Source organism: Heterocephalus glaber, unplaced genomic scaffold, assembly GCF_053883595.1.
Source record: "Heterocephalus glaber isolate CG9 unplaced genomic scaffold, H.glaber_assembly_v1.0 deba00001593, whole genome shotgun sequence".
NCBI classification, from domain to species: domain Eukaryota; kingdom Metazoa; phylum Chordata; class Mammalia; order Rodentia; family Bathyergidae; genus Heterocephalus; species Heterocephalus glaber.
In genome coordinates this window covers 8,907,309-8,931,014 of record NW_028258368.1, presented here as the reverse complement: position 1 = coordinate 8,931,014, position 23,706 = coordinate 8,907,309, and the positions used below count along the sequence as shown (strand labels likewise).

At 36.7% G+C, this 23,706-nt stretch overlaps 1 long non-coding RNA gene across 2 annotated transcripts in view; it reads right to left on the bottom strand.

Annotated features, from left to right (window-relative positions):
* The window catches only part of LOC110344344 (uncharacterized), a 124,942-nt gene that overhangs the window by 7,885 nt on the left and 93,351 nt on the right, over positions 1-23,706 (bottom strand). For both annotated transcript variants that reach the window (XR_015444046.1, XR_015444047.1), the window contains exon 2: positions 8,105-8,167. This is a non-coding gene — a long non-coding RNA (uncharacterized LOC110344344). The remainder of the gene's footprint in view (positions 1-8,104; positions 8,168-23,706) is intronic.

Below are 23,706 nucleotides of genomic sequence, written 5' to 3'. Positions count from 1 at the left end.
ACCTACAGCAACCCCAAAGGGAAATGAGATGGAACACTCTGATACTCAACCACCTAGACCCACTGAACTGGCAACAAAAGGGGATCTCGAAAAAATGAAATCAGAAATAATTTCTCAGATAACAGGAGAAATTGTGCCCCTAGTGCAAGACATGATTAATAAATCTAGAGAGGAGCTGAGGAACATGATGGAATCCCAACATAGGAAACAAATGGAATCCATAAAACACATGCAAATAGATTTCCAGGACATGAAAAACTCCATTGAAAGACTACACAGCAGAATGAGCCAATGTGAGGAAAGAATTTCAGATATAGAAGATAAGATTGCAATTAGTGACCAGGAAAAGAAAAATTGCTTCAAAATTAGAAGGGAACATGAGAAATCAATCCAGCAGCTGCTAGACCATGCAAAGAAGAATAACATAAGACTGATTGGACTCAATGAAGAAACAGGAGAGAGTGCAGATGACATAAAAAATCTCTTCACAGAAATAAGATCAGAAAACTTCCCAAGAAGGGGAAAAGAGCTTGACATACACATAAGTGAGGCATATAGGACTCCAAATAGCCTTGATCAAAAAAAATCTACACATAGGCTTATAATTGTTAAGATTCCAGAAACTCAACAGAAGAACAAAGTTCAACAAGCAGTTAGAGAAAAGAAACAAATCACATACAAAGGAAAGCCCATCAGAATCACAGCAGACTTCTCAACACAAACCATCAAGGCAAGAAGAGCTTGGAGTGACCTATTCCAAGCCCTAAAAGAAAACAGCCTCCAATCCAGATTGATGTACCCTACAAAACCCTCTTTCAAAATGGATGGAGAAATAAGATACTTTTATGACAAACAGCACCTTAGGAACTTTGTGAATACTAAACCAGCACTCTAAAGAATTTTACACAATATCCTAGGAACAGACATTGAGGTTCACAACCACAGGAAGAAAAGCAGAATGAACCCATCTGACATGACAAGAAATTAAATATAAAGGAGGACAACCCAACAAAAAGAAAAAGTCATGGCAATGACAAGTCATTACGTTTCAGTTATAACCATCAATGTTAATGGTCTCAATTCACCAATCAAAAGAAATAGACTGGCAGAATGGTCAAGAAGCAAAATCCAACAATATGCTGCATACAGGAAACACACTTAATGCAAAAGGAAACTCATAGACTGAAAGTTAAAGGGTGGAAAACAATACTCCATGTGACAGGAACACAAAAAAAAGGAGGAGTAGCTGTCCTCTTTGCAGATCAAGTAGATTTCAAACCAACACTGATTAAGAGAGATGAAGAAGGACACTACTTCCTTGTAAAGGGAACAATCCAAGAGGAAGAGATGACAATCATAAATATCTATGCACCAAACACTAGTGCACTCAGCTATATAAAACAAATACTAATGGACATGAAAAGTCATATATGCACTAATACAATTGTAGTGGGGGACCTTAACACCCCACTGTCACAAATAGATAGATCAACTAGACAAAAAACAAAGTGATGAAATACTAGAATTCAATCGAACTCTCGAACAAATGAATTTAACAGATGTTTACAGAGTCTTCCACCCCACAAAATCAGAATACACATTCTTCTCAGCTGCACATGGGTCATTCTCCAAAACAGACCACATACTCACACATACAACATGTTTAAGTAAGTGCAAAGGAATTGAAGTTATCCCCTGTATATTATCAGACCATAGTGTGATGAAATTGGAGATCCATAGCAAAAGAAACTCAAAAAATTTCATAAACATGTGGAAATTGAACAGCACACTTCTGAATAACCAATGGGTCACAGAGGAAATTAAAGAAGAAATCAGACAGTTGCTTCAATTAAATGACAATGACAATACAACATATCGGAATCTATGGGACACAATGAAAGCAGTCTTATGAGGGAAATTCATAGCAGTGAATACACATATTAGGAAAACAGAACGAGTCCAATTAAACAGTCTGATGCTGAACCTCAAGCTTCTAGAAAAAGAAGAGCAGGACAACCCCAAAGCTCATAGAAGGGAGGAAATTATAAAGATCAGAGGAGAAATCAATGCAATGGAGACTAAGAGAATGATACAAAAAAATCAATGAAGCCAAGAGTTAGTTCTTTGAAAGAATTAACAAAATTGACAAACCCTTAGCCAACCTTATCAAAAAAAGGAAAGAAAAGGCCCAAATCCATGCAATTAGGAATGAAAAGGGTGAAATTCCACAGACCCAGCAGAAATCCAGAGGATCATCCATACTTACTTCCAGAAACTATACACCAATAAGATGGACAACACAGAAGAAATGGACAGATTCCTAGATACATATGAATTACCAAAGTTGAATGAAGAAGACCTAAAAATTCTGAACAACCCAATATCAACCAATGAAATTGTAAAGGTAATTAAAAACTTATCAACTAAGAAAAGCCCAGGCCCTGATGGCTTCACTGCTGAATTCTCCAAGACATTTAGAGAGGAACTGCTGCCACTACTGTTTAAACTCTTCAAGGAAATTGAAAGGGAAGCAATACTCTTGAATTCACTCCTGGGAGCAAGCATCACCTTGATCCCCAAAGCAGAGAAAGACCCAACCCAAAAGGAGAACTATAGACCAATCTCACTAATGAACACAGATGCAAAAATCCTTAATAAATAATGGCAAACAGAATGCAGAAGATCATCAAGAAGATCATACACCCTGATCAAGTGGGATTCATCCCAGGGATGCAGGGATGGTTCAATATATGCAAATCAATCAATGTAATACACTATATCAATAGAGCCAAGGACAAAAACCATATGATTATCTCCATAGATGCAGAAAAAACATTTGACAAAATCCAACATGCATTTATGATAAAAACCCTACAAAAAATTGGGATAGATGGTCTCTACCTCAAACTGATAGAAGCCATCTATGAAAAACCAACAGCCATTATCATACTAAAAGGTCAAAAACTGAAATCCTTCACACTAAAATCAGGAACAAGACAAGGATGTCGACTATCACCACTCTTGTTCAATATAGTTCTGGAAACATTAGCCACAGCAATTAGACAAGAGAAAGAAATAAAAGGAATAAAGATAGGTAATGAAGAAGTCAAATTGTCATTATTTGCAGATGACATGATACTCTATATAGAAGACCCCAAGAACTCCACCAAAAGTCTTCTAGACTTAATAACCAAATTCAGTCAAGTAGCTGGTTACAAGATCAACACACAAAAATCAATAGCATTCCTCTACATCAATGACAGACTCACTGAGAGAGAAATAGGGCAAATAATTCCTTTCACAATAGCAACCAAAACACTGAAATACCTAGGAATCATCCTAACGAAAAAAATCAAAGACCTCTTCTCTGATAACTATGGCACTCTGAAAAGAGAGATTGAAGATGATATCAGAAAATGGACAGACATCCCCTGCTCCTGGGTAGGAAGGATTAATATAGGGAAAATGGCCATACTTCCAAAACTGCTATATAGATTCAATGCAATTCCAGTTGAGATCTCAGCCGCATACCTCATAGACCTTGAGAAAACAATCCAAAAATTCATTTGGAACAAGAAGACACCCAGAATAGCCAAAGCAATTCTAGGTAACAGAGACATGGCAGGGGTATCACAATCCCCAACCTGCACCTCTACTACAAAGCTACTGTGATAAAAACAGCATGGTACTGGCAAAGTGACAGACTTGAGGACCAGTGGAACAGATTAGAAGATGCAGAAACAGCACCAGACACACTCAGCCATCTCATCTTCGATAAAGGAGCCAAACACCCTCACTGGAGGAAAGATAGCCTCTTTAATAAATGGTGCTGGAAAAATTGGACTTCAACTTGCCTAAGATTAAAACTAGACCTATATCTCTCACCATGCACTAAACTAAAATCGAAATGAATTAAAGATCTGAATATTCAAATAGAAACTCTGAACCAGTTGGAACAGAGGTTAGGTAGAACCCTTGAAGACATTGGTGTAGGAAAAGATTTTATGAACAAAACCTCAGTTGCTGGTGAACTAGCACAAACAATCAACAAGTGGGATCTCTTCTTATTAAAAGGCTTCAGCACAGCAAGAGAAACCACCAGCGGTGTGAAGAGACAATCTACAATATGGGAAAAAAATCTTCACCTGCTTTTCCTCAGACAAAGGTCTACTATCTCGAATCTATAAAGAACTTAAAAAGATCAGACCTCCCAAATTTAAAGACCCAATCCAAAAATGGGCATCTGAAATGAAGAGACATTTCTCAGACAAAGAAGTAGAAATAGCAAATAAATACATGAAAAAATGTCCCACATCACTGGTCATTCGAGAGATGCAAATGAAAACAACGTTGAGATTTCACTTCACTCCAGAAAGAATGGCTGCTATCATGAAATCAACCAATAACAAATGCTGGCGGGGCTGTGGTGAAAGAGGAACCCTGCTCCACTGCTGGTGGGAGTGTAGACTGATGCAACCACTGTGGAAATCAGTATGGAGGTACCTCAAAGAACTAGGACTGGAAGTCCCATTTGACCCTACTATTACACTGCTGGATATCTTCCCCAAAGAATTAAAAGAATCATACCACAGTGATATATGTGTGCCCATGTTCATAGCAGCACAGTTTGTGATAGCTAAAACTTGGAAATAGCCCAAATGCCCATCAACTGGAGACTGGATAAAGAAAATGTGGGGTTTTTTTAAAAATGGAGTTCTACTCAGCCATAAAAAATGAGAAATTAGAGACATTTATAGCTAAGTGGATGCACATTGAGGCAATACTCTTAAGTGAAATAAATAGGACACACATGAATAAATACTGAATAGTTTCTCTGATGTGAGAAACTGAAAGTGTAAATAAGGACTAAATGTATAATAGGTCATGTGAAATAGGCAGACAAGGGGCAAAGGGGAAGGAAGTGGGAGGGCTGGGGGAAAGGAAAGAAGGGAATGGAATTAATATGAGAAAATTGAAAACTAGGAACAAAATCTTCGTAAATAGGGAGGACTGGAGGGGTTGAAGGGAGGGCTGGGCAAGGGTGAAAAATAAGAACCAAGAGAGACTATGTAAAGGTGCAAATTTCCAATGATGAATGTCATTATATTGTATTCCTAAAATGTACCAATGATTAGAATGAATAATCAATAATATAAAACAGGAAGAAAAGGTCCAAAGAGGTAGGGGTAGTGGGAGGGGCAGGGGAAAGGAAAGAAGGGAAAGGAAAAATGCTGAGAAATGGAAAAAACGGAAATAAAGTCTTTGTAAATAGGGAAGGGTGGAGGGCATGAAGGGAGGTGCTAGGAATGGGGAAAAAATAAGAACCAAGATGCATTATGTAAAGGTACAATTCCCAATGAGAAATGTAATTGTGTTGTATGCCTATAATGTACCAATAAAAGAATTTAATTAAAAAAATAAAAAATAAAATTTAAATACTAGAGAAATGAAATATTTTAATTTAAAATGAAGATCTCTACAGATGGGCTAAATGGTGGACTTGATATAGGTTAAAATACATTTAGTTCCACTGAGAGATAAAATTAAAAAGTCCCTTCACAAAATTACAAAGTTAAAAAATAAAATGAAAAATATAGACAAAAATTACACAGTAAGGACCATAAATAAGCACTTTTCTTTCATATCCTTGTGAAGTAAGATGTAGAGAAAATAAAAAAGAGATGATATTATATTAGATGATGAAGAAAATTAATGAAATGAAAAAGGCAATTTCTCAAATTTAAAAACCTACTGAATAAATGTTAAAATTGCATGATGTAGGGCCCGGGGATTTAGCTCACTGGCATTGCGCCTGCCTTGCAAGTGCAAGGTACTGAGTTCGGTCCCTGGTACCGCAAAAAAAAAAAAAAATTCATGAAGTTTCTTTTAAAAGTATACACTGTAACAAGGTTGTGATGCAGCCAGTAGAGAGCATTTGTCTAGCATGCATGAGGCCCAGGGCTCCATTCCCAACACTACAAAAAAGATAAATACCAAAAGGCTACCAAAATGAAAACAAAGCTATAAAGCTATAAAGTAGTAACAATTGCACTGATCCCCATTTCCCAGAAAACAAGAACTAACTGGAAAATAATCAACCTTGAAAACTAAAGATCAGAAATGCCAGTGCCAATCTCTTTGCCTTACCTGCCAATACAGACTAGCCATAGAGCAAGAAAATAAGTTCTAAGTGAAAATAACCGTTAATTTAGAACTTTATAGTCACTCAAATTACAGATCAATCATCACCTTTTTTTAAAATGAAGCATCTAGAAAGTTTATTATTAACAGTTTCCCACTGATAGTACTGCTAAGGATATACTTTAGCAAGAGCAGTGAATACAATGAGAAAGAACAAAATATCAGAAGTAGTGTGACCAAATTAATAGATAAAATATGGTGATAAGGTCCAGGGATTTAGCTCAGTGGTGCTGCTACCTGCCTCTGCAAGCACAAGGTCCCAAGTTCGATTCCCAGTACCAAAACAAAACAAAACAAAAACCCAAATATGGTGATGAATCTGCTATTTTAATAATAACTCATTTTAAAATAACTAATAATATTATAGAAAGAAACAGGTGATATTAGGAGAACATTCTCTATTCATGTCATGTTTCTGGATGACTTGTAGGCACAAGTACTGACTGCCTGTAGATAGCATATCTTCATCAGTGGATTGATCCATTGATGGATTCATAATATGATGGCATTTTGGCAAGCGATAGAAATTTAGGAGTTGGAGCCTGGTTGAAAGTAGTGGGTCATGGAGGTGTGACTATATCGTGTCCTGAGCCTCTTTCTCTGTCTCTGGCTCATTATCTGTTTCCTGGCTACCCTGGGGTGAGCCACTTTGCTTCAACACACCAATTCACCATGTTCTGCCTCACTACAGGCTTACAGCAATGGAACCGGTAAACCATGGACTGAATCCTCCGAAACGATGAGCTCAAATAAATCTGTTCTTCTCTAAGTTGATTTTCTTAGGTATTTGATCACAGCAATTAAAATTTTACTGACACAAATCGTAACTTTTAAGCAATGAGTGTTAGAAACATCCCAGGAATGGGGTACAGAGAAAACAAAGTCATGGAGGTAAAACTGCTCTTCAAAAAAAAATCAGTTTATCTGAGGACAGACTGTGGAAGACATAGGCAAAATTTGTGCTTTCTCTTAACCATTTTACCCCATGAATTCCCCCTCTTCTAAATCTTACTGAAGAATATTGCCCAGTATTTTATCATCACTAGTTCTTTATCATCATTATTCCTTGTCATCATTATTTATCATTAGTCCTTCTCTGTCTATTTACTGACTGATTCCTAAACAATATACTTGAAGCTGTTATTTCACTTATAAAAAGAAAACCCTCCTTCGGCTCCTGCTCCCCCAACAGCAGTCATCTAATTACTCTTTCATTTTTCAGTGATAAAGTGTTTGATGGGTTAGCAATCAGTTTTCAGCATGTGACATAATTTGGAGAGGTCAAATATTAATATCTTAGAAAAGTCAGATTCAGGATTCAGCAATTCTTATGGAGTCACAGTCCATGAAAAGGGCAATAGGACCTCTCCTATCTCTCTTTCTCTCCTATGCAGCTGAAAGTTTCTTCTCAATTGTTACGTATATGTTGGTCAATTCACCCACAGAGGTTAAAAACTTGTCAAAAGACTACAATTAATAATGGCCAGTTTGGGCTGGGGATTTAACTCAGTGGTTCCAGCGCCTGCCTCACAAGTGCAAGGTCCTGAGTTTGACCCCCAGTACCAATAATAATAATAATAATAATAATAATAATAATAATAATGGGCAGTTATGAGTACAAAACTTTATTCTCTTTAACTTACAAGCCAGTGTCTTTTACAGTAATAGTTAATAATTTTTTCTTTTTTGTACCAGGGATCAAAGTCAGGACCTTGCACTTGTAAGGCAGGTGGCAGAACCACTGGGCTAAATCCCTGGCCCAGCAGTTAATACTTTTATAGGACATTGGATAGAGAAATTCCAAGAAAGAGCCTTTCCACTTTGTGGCCCAGGAAAACGTATACACAAAGATTACACAGCAAGATTGCTACTTAGACACATTGACTCTTAAAAAATCACTCACCTGACATACTCACATATTGTGTGAAATTTCCTAGTTCACCAAGTTCATAGTATATGGTCTGTCCTGGAACACAAAAATTTTAAAATTGGGATCACTAGTGACTGATGTGGTCCACAGCTCAGAAAGACGTGGATGGAGAAGTCAGTTTAAAAGAAACGCAAAAGTGTGGTTGAACTATGGGATCATTGCATTTCTGTAGCCAGTTAATAGTAGTTTCTTCTAGACACAGAGTTGCAACTTTCATATGAATTATCTAAACAAGGGTACCATTATAATAATATCTGATGTTTATTTAGTGCTGTTTGTTTTGAAAAATCTTGTAAAATCTTTATATCTATTATTTTCTATGATGTAAATGGCTGTGGACTGCATTGATAAGATGAATAATATTTACAGCTTGCTTGAAAATCACTTCAAAAATTTCTAACTAGTATATCAGAGTCACACCTGTTCTCTGTAGCTTGCCAAATGATTTCCCTCTGAGTACGCTGCAATGTGTTTATCATTAATCTGTGTAGCCCTAGTAGGCCTGGATTTTGATGGCCTTACTGATGTTTTCTTCCCATACACTACTGAGAACTTCCAGAACTGGATTTAGTGAGTTATAAAACACAGAATTTCTTCTATAAAGATAATGGAGTCCTGAAATTTTTCTTTTCTTGTCCAAAGCATACAAATAAGCTAAGATTCTAGGGCATTAGGAAAAGTCCATCCATTTAGCCAGGCATTTATCCAAAAGAAGACAAAGATTGTCTTTTTCTTGCATGCATAGTTGGTTAAATTTAAGTAATCCTAGACTCTGAAGCTAACTATGATGACTAGCTTAATGTATTGAAGAATATACCTCTGCTAAGTACTTTATTATTACATATTCCTTATGTATGGCCTTTGCAAAGAGTTAGGCCTGTTTCTAATTCCTTTATCAGAGCTGATACAACTGGGTAACAAGCTACACCAGACCTTAACGAGTCCAAAGGATTGACCTGGAGGCCGCAGTCATGAATATATGATTCTTACCTAGATTCTTAAGCTTGTGCCCTGGCCATTGGTAAATTAGGTATACATAAATAAGCCTCTTAGGGATCAGATTATAATTTTCAAGTGCATCTCAGCTGCACAATGATATACGAATAGAGGCCCTGGGCAGAAGTGGAAGTAGGGAACAGTTCTCGACAAACACCATTTTCTCATAGTTTACTCCATGGTTTGATTTTCTTTTATTTTGCCTTTTTTTTCATGTTTTTACATTTTGCTGTTATTCATGATGCTGTTGTCATATGAAAAGGGTAGATTCATTATTACATAAAATGTAAGGTGCTTCATGAGAATATTGTATTTCAATCCAAAAATAATTCACATCTCAAGGTTTTCTTGATTAAATATTCTTAAATTGTTACACTGTTTCTCCCTTAAGATTTTGTACTGAAAGAGCAAGTTTTCTATTAGATTCTCTACCTCTGTGCTTACAAGACGTGTGCTGTGGGTACCTTTTCAGTGAGGGTCTTTCCAGCTCCAAGAGCACTAGGTCTGATCTGTTTCCTACTGTACACTGACATCCAAAACTGCCAGACACACAGCTGACATTTAATAAATAAACAGTTTCTTTTTAACATAAAGTTTTCTCATTACTAAATACTGAGTGTTCAGTTAAGTCAATCCTTCTGTCAAAAAATTCTAAATTTGTAGATTAGTATTTACAAAATGCCACATTTCCAACTTTTCAAAGTTCCAACAGTAATTTTCTGACAGAAATAAAGATGAGGTACAATCCAGCAAATTCCAGAATCACAACTCAAGAAGAGCCTGGATGCAGAGTGTACAGAGTAGTTCTGGCCAGAAAGGAAAAGGAGATGAGTTCAGATGACCTGGAAAGTGGTATTTAGCTACAATAACCAGCAGGTAATAGGAAGAATTTTGGGGGGAAGTAGAGCTGTTTACAGATTTGAAACAATATCAGTTTACATTCTTACCTACATGTCAATCAAAAGTCAGGAGGTAGAACAGCCCTAAAACAATAACGCTGTGTGTGCCTATAGCCCTCAACCTAAGGAAAGTATTTAGCAGTTTAATGATCCCAGACACAGCCTAAATGATGCCAGTCTCTCTGAGAAGCTGGCCTCTCTTCCAAAATTGTTGGGCAGGATTAAAAAAAACATATCTTGGATGGCCAGTGCTTCTTCCTCGAGGCAGGCTTCCATGGATATGGTGGAAGAAAGACTCCCCTGGTAATGGTTTCAGGTAACAGGACTCATTCAGGTTGTGAGGGTGTTGTTGTGAATATACATGGGGCCAGGTTGGACAGACACTGTGCACTTTGTAGGGGTGACAACAAATAAGGGCCAGATGAAGTGCCCCAGATATGGAAGGCAACACATTCTGTATCTAGCCAGTTCTTCCTGTCCCTAGCAGGACTTGAATATCCTTCCTGTTAGCATGAGATTGGCCTGATGCAGGCCTGACCTACTGAGGCAGGTGAACTCTCACTTGGACTAAAAGCTCACCCTCCAAAGCACAAGTTAACACAGGAAGGAAGAGAAGAAGAAAGAAGGGAGAAAGAAGGGAAAGAGAGAAAGGGAAAATGGGAGAAACCACAGAAGGGAGAAAGAGAGGAAGGGAGGGAGGAAAGAGAGAAAGCTATTACCATGGCTACTTCAAACAAATTTACCCAAACTTCCTATTGCACTAACTAGAAAGTAAGGACTACTATATTTCACAAAAGAACGCACTTCAAGCTAGCACTTACAGAGCACAGGAATGCTTAACTGTCGATAACATGTAGAATTAGCTCAGACCTAATTTGTGAACATATTAAGACTCAGCTATATTTAAAGATCAAATCTGGATGCTGGAAATGTTGTCTGAGGTTAATTTGGATGAGAAATATGAATCTGTCTCCAGGGAATTCACTCTTAATTTAAAGAAAAGAGGTAATTTCCAGTGTAGTATCTCACTGGTACTCAGATTCAGCCTCAATCCCAGAGCCCATGAACTTGGCTCTAGGCTGTGATAAAGGACTGCAACAAAACGGAAATATCCACAATTCCTCAGGAACACAAATAGCTCAGAACAGAATCTAAGGAGTGTGTATCAAAAATAGAAAGGAAATCTGTCAATTTAGTTGGACCCTTGGCACCACATACAGCATCAGATGATCTGCCTTGAAGCCCTGGAACAACTTCTGATTTTTCACAGCTGTGTCTTTGGGATTTACAAACATAGGAAGTTATAGTTTTGGTAATGGCAAGAGACACATTTGCAGACATTTAGTAGAGTCATCTTTTCCATCTTGGCACCATAACTTGAACAACAAATTTTCTTAGAATATTGTGAGACCTTCCTGGAGACCCCTTTGAAGGAGAAATGAGGGATTTGCAATAGCAGGAGGGGTGCAGTCTGAGAAACACTATCCCTATAATTTTGCCACTATTAGCTCCTTGACTGACGTGAACTGGTGAAAAGCCAAATGCACCCATTATTGAATCAGCTGAACAATTTTAAAACTTCCAAAAGACCAATGCAAAACATTCTTTTATTTATATGTTAACTGTTTCTGGTTTTCACTGTCAATGCCAAGAACAAATCATGCACACATCACATAGGTCTATTAAATGAAACACAAATAATTTAAGACTTTTCAGACAGCAACTGGTTGGACTATGGACCAGCTTCACACATTGCATCTGCATCCAACACAGTAGCTGCACTGCAAAGAGCATATTCTGACTAAAATCTTAAATAAATAAAAAACAATAAAATTATTACTGAAATTAACTGAACAAAATAACCTGAGTTCCATAGTCTGTCGTTAATTACTCAAAAAACACTAGTACAATATTTGTACCATGTATGCTCAAGACTTTTATATCATTTTTTGAATAGACTTATTCTTAAGATTGGAAAAGTCAAAATTATAGTAAAGTCCAAAATATCAGCTATCTAGATTACTGAATATAAATATCTCAGAAGATCAATCCTAAATGCCTATGAAAGGGGGTGAAATTAAAGATCTGACAATTCTATTTTAGATCTCTGAATTGCTCAAGTTCACTGTCCAAAACAGTGTAGACCACACACTAATACCTTAAAAACACTGAGGATTCAATTGATCTCAGGATATCACAGCATAAGGCCCCAACAAAACACATATGAAAAAACTTTAGTTTTTAAAAAGTTTATAGTAAATGCTTTCCATTGATTTCACTATGTTAAGTAACATTACTTTGTCTTTGAAATTAGACAGATGTCCACATGGTTTCCAGATCTTCAATTACTAACAGCTGTCCTTAGACAAGTTATTCACCTCTTTCAGCAGTGTTATCAATCTTGTACAGGTGAATAACAACACCTAAAGTATATGAAGTGCATGAAATAATGTATGTATCATATTTAGCATAGTCCTTGATATACAATAAATTCCCTATGAACAATAGATGCTACTGTGGCTTCAATTAATGCTATTACATCTATTGCTTTTTAATATTAGTGTTACTGTTGTTATTATTACCACTACTAAATGACCAAGCATCAAAAACTCTAGATGTGAGAATCATAATGAGCTTATTTATTTTCAACTATACACATGCAAAAATAAAAGTGATGACTCTAAAAGTTCTGGATATTGAATAATCCCTATTAAATTTTCTCTGTAAAGAATTGTGGAATTAATATTAGCTTAGCATGCTTGCAGCATAGTTGATTAAAACACAGAGTCCCTTCTCTCTTCAAACATTTTGTTCTTTGGGAAGCCTGCCCGAAAGAGCCTAGAATGTAAGGATCTCAGAGCAGCTGCACATAACAGTGGGTATCTTTTTAAGATTTCAAATATGAAAAAAAAGATCTCAAATATATATCATTTGACAATTATAAATGACAAAATAATATCTGCCAACCATATTTTAAAGCATACAGCATATTTATTAAGCCCATAAAATGTACATATTTATAATTATACCAAGGAGACTACTAATGACGTGCAATTCAGAACAGTAACATCAGTGAACTTGCAGCATACTGATACTATGAAATTATCGTAGGTGGAACTAAAGTAAACTATACAACACAGCATAGCTCCTTAAGGCTGCAGCTTAGCTAAATATCAGCCCTGTGAAGAAGGGATGTCACATAGAATTTCACATGTGGTAAAAGGTGCTAGAATTGATCCCTGGGAGATGGAGGAGAGCAAAGGTCAGATCTTCCAGACAAGAGCTTCATTGTACACTGTGTCACAGAAAAAGGATCCAGCTTTACACATTTACAGAAATGATAGATCACTGGTTTGCAGAGCACTCTGCAAAATGGTGCATCCTAAAATTGTATACAAATCAGCAAGTTAGTAACTTGAGAAAACCTGTGTAGCGAAAATGTCTACATCAAAATGCCAGATGATTGTGGATAGCAAAGACTGCAGACAGGAAAAGCTAGTTGGAGGTTGAAATAACCTACATATGAGACAAAAAGGATTTTAGCAGAGATGATTATAGAGGAATAAAAAATGAGTAGAATCAACAAAGAACCTAAAGGAAGATGGGCAGTTCTTGTTAATTGACTGGATAAGAGGGAATGTAGGCACTGAGGGAGTGGGAAATAAAAAAGATCTCAAGTTACTTTAGCTGTGATGCTTGGAATGAAGCATGGGGCCTAATAGAAACAGAGTCCGCATGTGTAAAGAATGGGCCAAGAAGGGGAGAGTCAGATAAAAATTACACTAGGCAGGATGAGATAGGAGCTTGCCTGTGAGAAACAGAGAGGGAGTTGTGGAGTGGACCCAACTCGACCTGATATGCGTGGGAGCCATCAGACCAAAACACATTTAGACAGTCATAAAACAAGGTCTTGATCTTGCTCATAACAAGGTGACGTTGAGATCACACAAGTCAATGGTGCAGGAGCGGAAATGTCTTTAAAATTAAGAATTTCTCAGAAACCATCTGAGTGAAAGAACATCTGTTTTCTGAGCTACAGATATGATGATAATGGTAAGTTATGATTTATGCAATACATTTCTATAATGTATCTCTGTGAACCAGATGTGATCTGGGGAATGGGAATGAGAGAAGGTCAATGAATCAGAAGAGAGGGCATCATTCTCTGCCATTGGTTTCTGTGTACACCAGGGCTTATTGTCTTATGTCCTCTGCAGCAACTACTCCTTTTTGTTTGTTAGACTGGCTATTTTTCAAAAATTAAATTGGAACAGAAATTGAAGAAGAGATCCAAGAATCCAGAAAACTTTAACAGTCCCAGAGCATCATCAAATAAGAAAGAAATTTTTTTTTGCCTACATTTAGTCAGTGTTTGGGCTTGCATTAAGTGTCAAGGTATTCTTTCAAGATGCAAATCAGAGTGCAAATTTAAATTTCATTTTGTTTCATAACATTATCCTAGCAATGAATCTAGATTCAGAAGAATAAGGGAATAAAATATGAAAGCTCTCCTTTACAGTTATGGTTTTGTCTATAAAACATTAACTTATTTAGAAAGTTATTGTGTTTCTTTTGATTTGTAGGCCTTGTCTGGTTCAATAGAAATTTAATTCAATAAGCATTTGTCCATTACTAATACATGCAGATGAATAATTCTCCATGGCCCTAACTTCTAGGAATTCTAATTATGAGGCCAGTTCAAAGTTTCAATTCAGGGGCTAAGCTTGGTAGAAACTGAGACTAAATAAGCAGAGAGGTATTGGTGTGAGTGGAATAAATTATCCTGTTTGGTTGCAAGAAGGGGCAGACTCTGAGCTATTTTAAGCTAGAGCATGGTGTGATTGTATTTGCATTTTGGGCAGATCACTATGATAATGGTGGGTTGGAAGGAGGCCTTTTGGGAAGCACAGAAAATGAGGAGAACCAGAACTGCTGCTGCATCAGTGGCAAAGCAAAAGAGGGGCTGCTTGGAGAGAGTGATGAAGATTAGAATCAGATTGGATGTAGGCTGAAAGCAGAGAGAGGAATCTCATCTTCTTTTGCTATGCTGGCCACATATTCCCAACACTAAGAGTCTTGCTTGCAGCAAAGAGGTAAGCATGTCTCTGCCCTACACTTACCAGACCAAAAATGAACTTCACTTTTACATTCTAAATCCTACTGGCAGGAAGTGTACATCAAAGTGAATGGGGATGATGACATAACTTCATCTTCACATTTGCTCTTACTATAAAATTTATTCTTACCTTTTGTTTGTTAAGCGGATAAGATGGAAAAAACACAGGCTGTCTTAGGACTTTGGCGTTTTTGGTGAGAGATGTTACCTTGGACATACCACCTACCTTCTCTGAATCTCACTTTATGCATAAGATGGAGAAATTATACCAGCTATAAATAAAATCCTAGATACATCTGTTAGTATCTATTCCACATAATTCTTCTCTAGTCTATCAATCAGTTATAGAATATACAGCAAACACTGACTAACCACCTAAGTGGCTCATACCCATTATATACTAGATGACTTGAAAAAAAATCCTTGAAGCACAATAGACAATAAAACAAATACTTCTGTAATTTAAAACAAAGACATAAAGAAAGCAAAGCAATCTAATGAGATTCAATTGCTGGGAAAGTGCTGATCTTGAATTAGATATATAAATTTGTTCAGAAAATCATTAATGAGTTAACTGACTGAGGCTGAAAACTCAGGAGATGTGTATGTTACTCCTGAACCAGTAAATCTCTATTCCCTAGTTGCTAAGCTAACTTCTAATTTCTTAGGGCCATCTTGCAAATGGTTTCTTTTAGTGAATATTTGCTTTGTTTTCTTAAATGTTTTTGTTTTGTTTTTATTTAGTAGCCTTCTTGTCCTCCTGGAACAATATCCCAACCTCTTAGGGAATTACCTGTTTTGTTTACTCCATACTTGGTCTGGGAGTAGTTACTTTTCTATGAAATCAGAACCCCCTTTGCCACAGCAACTCTATGGCAGTTGGACTTCTACCCTCACCTAACCAGAGTTCTTTTTAAAGATTTTTCCATGTGGAGCTGAGAGGTAGAAACCTTTCCATTCTGTCACTAAAGCTAGAAATACACTACCTCAAAGCTGTCAAAGGAAGAAAGGGTTTCTGCTGAGAAAATGAAAGAGAGAAAGAAAGAAAGAAAGAAAAGAAAGAAAGAAAGAAAGAGGCAAGGGGAGGACAGGAGAAGGGAGGGGAGAGGAGAGGAGAGAGGGAGGTGGAAAGAGAAGGAGCCCTGGAGGGTTCAAACATCAGTCCCTGTTTCTAAGATTACCCAAACTGCTCTATTCCTTGCCTTATAAAAATTCTTCAATTCTTTTGATTCAAGCCTAGATTTTCTGCCAAAACTAGTTCAAGTTGGGTTTCTGTATTTTGCAACTAAATATGTTCTTTCTGAGAGAGTAATTTTTAGCATAAGGAAGAAAAGTGTAAAAAAGTGGTTTAGCTCACTTCATCATCACTTTTAGAAAAATAATTTAAATGCCCAAATATTAGTGGCATCTCAATGATACCTTCAGTAAGTATAGAGAACACACATCCATTCATCTATCCATCAATTGACTGATCTATCTATCTATGCATCCATCCTCCAAGTTACAGTATTTGTCAAGCCAAACACCAGAGTTATCTTTGCTAATAAAAAAATCATAATTTATAAGATTTTTATTATTCATTTGGAACCAGAAGAAACTTAGAATAGCAAAAGCAATTCTAGGCAACAAAGACAAGGCAGGGATATCACAATCTTCAACTTGAAACAATACTACAAAGCTACTGTGATAAAAACAGCATGGTACTGGCAAAGAAACAAATCTGAGGATCAGTGGAACAGATTACAAGATTCAGAAACAACTTCAGACAGACTCAGCCACATCATCTTAAACAAAGGAGTCAAACACACTCATTGGAGGAAAGATAGCCTCTTTAATAAACGGTGCTGGAAAGACTGGGTTACAAAGGGACAAAGATTAAATCTAGACCTATATCTCTCACCCTGCACTAAAATAAAATCAAAATGGATCAAAGATCTAAATATTAAAACAGAAACACTAACCTACTAGATGATAGGCTAGGTAGAACTCTTGAAGACATTGGCATAGGAAAAGACTTAATAAACAAAATCTCAGTTGCACGGGAGCTAGCACAAAGAATCAACAACTGGGATCTCATCTAATTAAAAAGCTTCTTCTCAGCAAGAGAAATCACCAACAGAGTGAAGAGTCAATCCAAAATATGGAAAAAATTTTACTAGCTGTTCCTCACACAAAGGTCTACTATCTAGAATATATAAAGAACTTAAAAAAAATAAGACCCCCACATTTAAAGACCCAATCCAAAAACTGACAGCTGAAATGAATAGACATTTCTCAAATGAAGAAGTAGAAACAGCAAATAAACGTATGAAAAAAATGTTCAACATCACTGGTCATTCCAGAGATGCAAATGAAAATAATACTGAGGTTCCATCTCACTGCAGAAAGAATGGCTGCTATCATGAAATCAACCAATAACAAATGCTGGCAGGATTGTGGGGAAAAAGGAATCCTCCACTGTTGGTAAGAGTGCAGACTGGTGCAACCACTGTGGAAATCAGTGTGGAGATTCCTCAGAGACCTAAGATTAGAGGTCCCATTTGACCCAGCTATTCCCCTGCTGGCTATCTTCCCAAAAGAATTAAAAGTATCATACCACAGTGATATATATGCATACATGTTTATAATGGCACAGTTTGTAATAGCTAAATCTTGGAAACAGCCCAAATGCCCATCAACTGGTGACTGGATAAAGAAGATGTGATTTGTCTATAAAATGGAGTACTACTCAGCCATAAAGAATGAGAAACTGCAGACATTTATAGCTAAATGGATGAACCTTGAGTGAAGTAAATAGGACACACATGTATAAATACCAAATAGTTTCTCTGGTGTGAGAAACTGGAAGTGTAAATGAGGACCAAAATGTATAATAGATACTATAAAATAGGAAGAAAATGACCAAAGGGGAAGGGGAATTAGAGAGGGGAGGCAGGGGAAAGGAAACAAGGAAAAGAAAAAAGGTGAGAAAAGAAGGAAAAAATGGAAACAAAATTTTTGTAAATAGGAAGGGGTGGAGGGGTGGAAGGGAGGGAAAGGGAATGGGGAAAAAACAAGAACCAAGATATATCATGTACAGGTACAAATTCCCAATGTTTAATGTGATCATAATGCATACCTAAAATGTACCAAAAAACTTAATGGATCAAATTTTTTTAAATCAGGTTTTATTTTTGTTATTGTCATCAAAATGCAATAAAACTTGTGTTATTTGCCAAAGCCTTAGAAACTCCCTTTTTAACATGCTACTGATCTTCAGTAAAACATGTGAGGAAAAATCCCACGTGGTGTGTAAAGATGGTTGCCTGTATAGACTACGTCCTCACAGGGCATTGTTAGTAACATGTGGAGAGGAGCATGTGTGTGTCCATCCATCTCTGAAGGCCATCTGGATCATGTTAAAGGAATGCAATAGGGTTAAACAAATGACTATTCTGTCTGCTTTTTACCTTGGCTCAGAATAAATGAAATTAGAATTATTTTACACCTCTGAGAAAAATTAGGCTCTAGTAACTGGAAGGAAAGGGTAGAGAAAATAAAAATGAAAATAACTATAAATCACTTTTGCTAAGACTCAGTAAACTTGAACAGCTGGGCTTTGAAAGCTTTGGGACATATTCAATAAGCTTGTGCTAAATCCATGATGTTCTCACTTCTGCTCTGTGGTAAACCAGTTTGACAAAGATCATCTTCGCAAATTGTTTTATCTATTATCAGATCAAATGTGCAAATTGGGAGAAAGTGAGTTACCAAGAAGATAGAAAGGATAAAAGAAAAGCTCTATTCAGAAATGTGCAAAACCACATTTGCAGACAAAGACTTTTAAAGCAGTGTTCTTAAGCTTCTTGTTCCATAGACCCCTTTGACAGTTTTATTTGAGATGTTCCTTATCTCACTCAAGGGCATAACCATTTCCCCAGTTTTACTTGAATGCCTTATTTCTCTTTACTAAAAGCTCAAGTATACTGTTAGCAAATTTTGTTGGCTCTGCTGCCCTTCCAAGCGATTTTACCCCAGTTAAACCTACCTAACCTAGGTTAAGGCCAAATCTTACCAACCATCATTCATCTTCTTTTCTCCTCCCTCACACGCCAATCTACACGTGGCACAAAAAAAGTGCTCCTTAAAAATAAAAATGTCATACCACTGCCTGCATAAAACACTCCAATTGTTTGTAATTTAATTTAAATCAAACCCAAATACCTGTAAGACTCTATGTGACCTGAATTCTACACATTTAAAAGATGAGGAAATTGGGACACAGATGAGTTAACTTATGTCAAGTTGGATGAAAAATAAAAATCACTGGTCTGTTATTTGAACCCAGACTCTACAGCTCCTGAGTCCAATGAAACAAGTTTCATCTGTCACCTCTTCTCATTCTCCTGCCCTCCATGATCCCACGGGACTATGTGCTAGCCACACAACTCACACTTCCTTGAATATGCCCAGATGGTTCCTACTCTTAAGGATTTGAATTTGTTTGCTTCTCTTGAATATTCTTCCCCAGATCTTCATACTCTTGACTCTTCATTACTAGGCTTAATACAGGCACTATCATTTCATATCCAAATCTGTTTATTTCATACTTAAGAAATTAACCCAAATCCAAGCTACCAAATTAGACTAAGACTTTAGACTGTAGACCAAACATAGTAATTTTATTCCTCATGTAGATAACACAATTTTGGCCAATGAGATACAATATGAGGTCTGCTGGGAATAAAGATCTTGCTGATCAGAAAGAGGATGAAGAGAAAATTTCTTTCTTGGCCTAAAGACTTTGTCTAAGGTGTGTGAGGATAGGAAATGTGAAAGTTCTGGATCTCATCCACATGCTGGGACAGGCACAGAAGAACCTATGTTCCCTCATAACCCTAGTCTCTGAACTAACTAGTCCTAGAGCCCATCTATAGAAGATAAAATTTCCATATTATTTAAATTATTTTGTATTCAGCTTTCTGCTACATGCTCCTGAAAGTACCCTGGATGATACACATTAACTCTCACCTCCCCAAGAAACCTCTTGACCATCTTACAAAACCATTTCTTCTCTAGCCACTCTTTATCACACTCCCAATCTTCTTTTTCTTTCTAGCACACATCATCTGAAAGCACTGTCTTTATTTACCATTTGCTTTTCCCTTTGGAATGTAAATTTCCTGAAAAAGGAATATGGCCCATTTTGTTCATTGTTGACACAGGTGCAGAATATTTCATCCTCCTCCACTTAAAATTTTTGCATTGGAAAATTTTGTTAATATCTCTTTGTCTCAGACTATAAAGATAAATTCAATATTTCATGTAAAAATGCTTGAGAAAGTGCCTGATATACAGCTGATGATCAATCACAATGACCTTTAATATTGTTATTTTTATATAGACACTCAAGAAATACTGGTTGAGTGAATGAAAAATTAAAACAACGAATCTCTAAGATGTGAGGTGATTACTCTCTAAATTAGAAAAACAAAATACAAAGATTTGTCTTATTTAAGCAAAACACTTTTAAAAGGAGAAGCACAGTAGTGCTAAAGGTCAAGAAGATTAACATCTGGATAGAAATCTCCATTTCCTAGAGACAGAGTGCACTAGAAAGCACTGAGTAGTGATGATATCAGAAGCTATTACACATTACAGACTGTCCATCAGGGTGCCTGAATTAGTGGTTAAGCAGATACACAAGGCTCCTGTTCTTATCAGCAGTTAAAAAGGAAAAGCAACCATCCATGAACAGGCCTAACATTTTATTGGGCTAAAACTCAAGTTTGCAATAAATTCTTGAATATCATTAATAACAGTTTAATCTCTAAAAAGACAAGGAATCAGCCAGAGCAAACAACCACTATGGACCTATTCTGGCAATAAGTATTGATTGATGAAGGAAACCATTGTGAACTTTAAGAGAAAGCAATCATATTATCTTCAATTTTATTTTTCCAATGAAAAGAAAACTAGGCATTATGAATTGTACACCCTAGATTATATGAATGTCTCCAAAATGTTTAGAGAAAGGATATGCATAATTCATAGCATGAGACTTCTAAAGAGATTATGACTCAAAAGTGTTATGATGTTCTCAAAAATGAAATTTCAAGTGTAATTTCAAATGACAAAATGAGGAAAGGAACAAGAAAACTAAAAAAAATGAAGCTACTGATATTTTGAAAAGAAAAATACAATTGAAAACATTCATGTCTTTCTTATTCATCTGCTTAGTAATATAGTGCCAAGAACATAGCAAATAGTTCAAAGATACTGTCAAATTAATCCTGAATATGAGAGTGATAGGGTCAGTCCGATTCAGTTCAGAGAGACTAATGTCCCAAATAGATTTAGATTTGAGAACAAAATTTTTCAAATACCAGATTAACTTATGGTTTATTTACAGTGAGAGAAGGTCATTACTTTGAACTAACTGGGAGGATGATATAACAATAATGGTGTTCAACCACCAAGACTCAGACTAAGCACTATCAGGAAGAGAAGCACAGTGAGGGCAAGAACTGTATTGGTCAGCACTTAAATGAATTCCTATCTCTTGATTATGAGTATGTACAATGCATAATATGGAAGTAATTTTCTGTGAGCTGAGGTCTCTGTGTACATTAAGAGTCCAGAATTAAGTGAAACCGGATTTAAAAAGCTATAGGGAGGTAACTTTGTGGTTGTTTTCCAGGAGCATTATGAGTGGGTGAAGCAACTATAACCACGTTTCTTCTTTTGATGCTTTATTAATTTGGTAGATCATCTGGACTTAGAAGAGAGTCATATTGTATTCATGGCATATTTCTAGTTGACAAACAGTAATTATATATATATATATATTTATGGGGCACAGTATGATCTTTATTACATGTATATATAGTGTAATGAACAAACCAAGGTGATTGGCATTTTCATCACCTCCAATATTTATCATTTGTGATGAAAACATTCAAAATCCTCTCTTCTGGTTATTTTGAAATACACATTCTTGCTGACTATAGTCTCCCTACTGGGCAATTAGAACACCAAAACCTCATGACCTTTTTTGAGCTAACTTGAATAACAAGGCTTGGATACTAGTTTAATTTGGTGAAATAGTAGTGGGGTATATTCAAAGGATCATTAATGGACTATGCCAACCTAGAGGAAATAGTTGAGTGGGGTTACCACAGTGCTTTTTTTTTTTGTCGTTGTAATGTTCAATGTTTTTATCCATCATTAAAACTTTTGAATCGCTACATTTTCCAAGGATGAATGCCTGGGTAGTATTGCAAAAGCACTGTTCAATAGAATTAGGACTCAAGATGTTGGCATCCCGGGATAATTGGATGAACTTAATGAGATTGAGTGTAATAAAAATAAATCAATGATCCTGTACTAGTCTAAAGTATTAATGACACAAAAATAGGAGTTGGAAATCTTTTTCTTTTCTTTTCTTTTTTTTGGGGGGGGTACTGGGGATCAAACTTAGGTCCTTGTGCTTGGACACCAAATGGCAAAACCACTGAGCTAAATCCCCAGCCCTGGAAATCATTTTTTGATGTTTGACTACTGATATAATTTTATGCTCCTACTCTTCCCCTTCTGTCCCCCATCTAGGAAACTTGCTAAAAAAGCCTGAGTGTATCTTTCTTGGGCTCCTGTGGAAGACTCAAACCATGTAACCCCATACAGAGCACAGGCACTCCAACATCCAGCTCCAACCTCCAAGCACAATCAAAATCCCATTCCAGTTTCCTCTCTGTTCCTTTTCAAGCCATTTCAGACCTGCTTAGGAACCCTGTCTTACTCTCCTCAGAGACCTCTATTGTGTAAACAATAGAACTTGATGTGTGAGTGCAGTATCTTTTGTCTTAACATCCAAACCAAATTTTAGTGGGAGTTTATCAGCCTCTGCAGAGTGGATACAAAATGAGGTGGGAGGAGATGGAAGAGGAAGAGGGTGAAACTTAGCAGCTCCACATAAGAGAAAGACTCAGAGGCAAGGGTGGACAAGTCAGAAACAGAAACTTCAATATAGTCTACACTATGATGGAACTACCAAGAAAATGAATGTGATCAGCAGGAAGCTTTAGTATAAGTGAAAATGTAGGAGGATAGGAAGTTGTCTTCCCAATTCTGTGTGGGTCCAACAACTGGGGTCCTCAGGGCTGTCATCTGACCTCTTCTCCTGATATCACTGTCTCTTGTGGTAGTGTCAGTTAAGCTCCTCAATTTAAATTCTAGCCACATGCTAACAATTTCTGCCTATTTATCTCTAACCCAGAACTCTTCCTGGATGGTTATGGGCACCTCAAACTTGACAGGTTCAAAGCTGAGCTTCTGATTATCACCCACTAACCTCCTCCTTACCCAGCCCTTTTCATCACAGTAAATCATGATGCAGGCTGAAAAACTTGGTGTTATTCTCAACACTACTTTTTCTTTCACAGCCCACTTCTGATCCATCAGCAAATCTTGTCAGCTCTAACTTCAAAGTATATCCAGAATTCAACTTTTTCTCACCAATTCCACCACTACCCCCAGTCCACACACCACTGCTAGGTGTCGCCTATATTATTGCAATAACCTCCTCG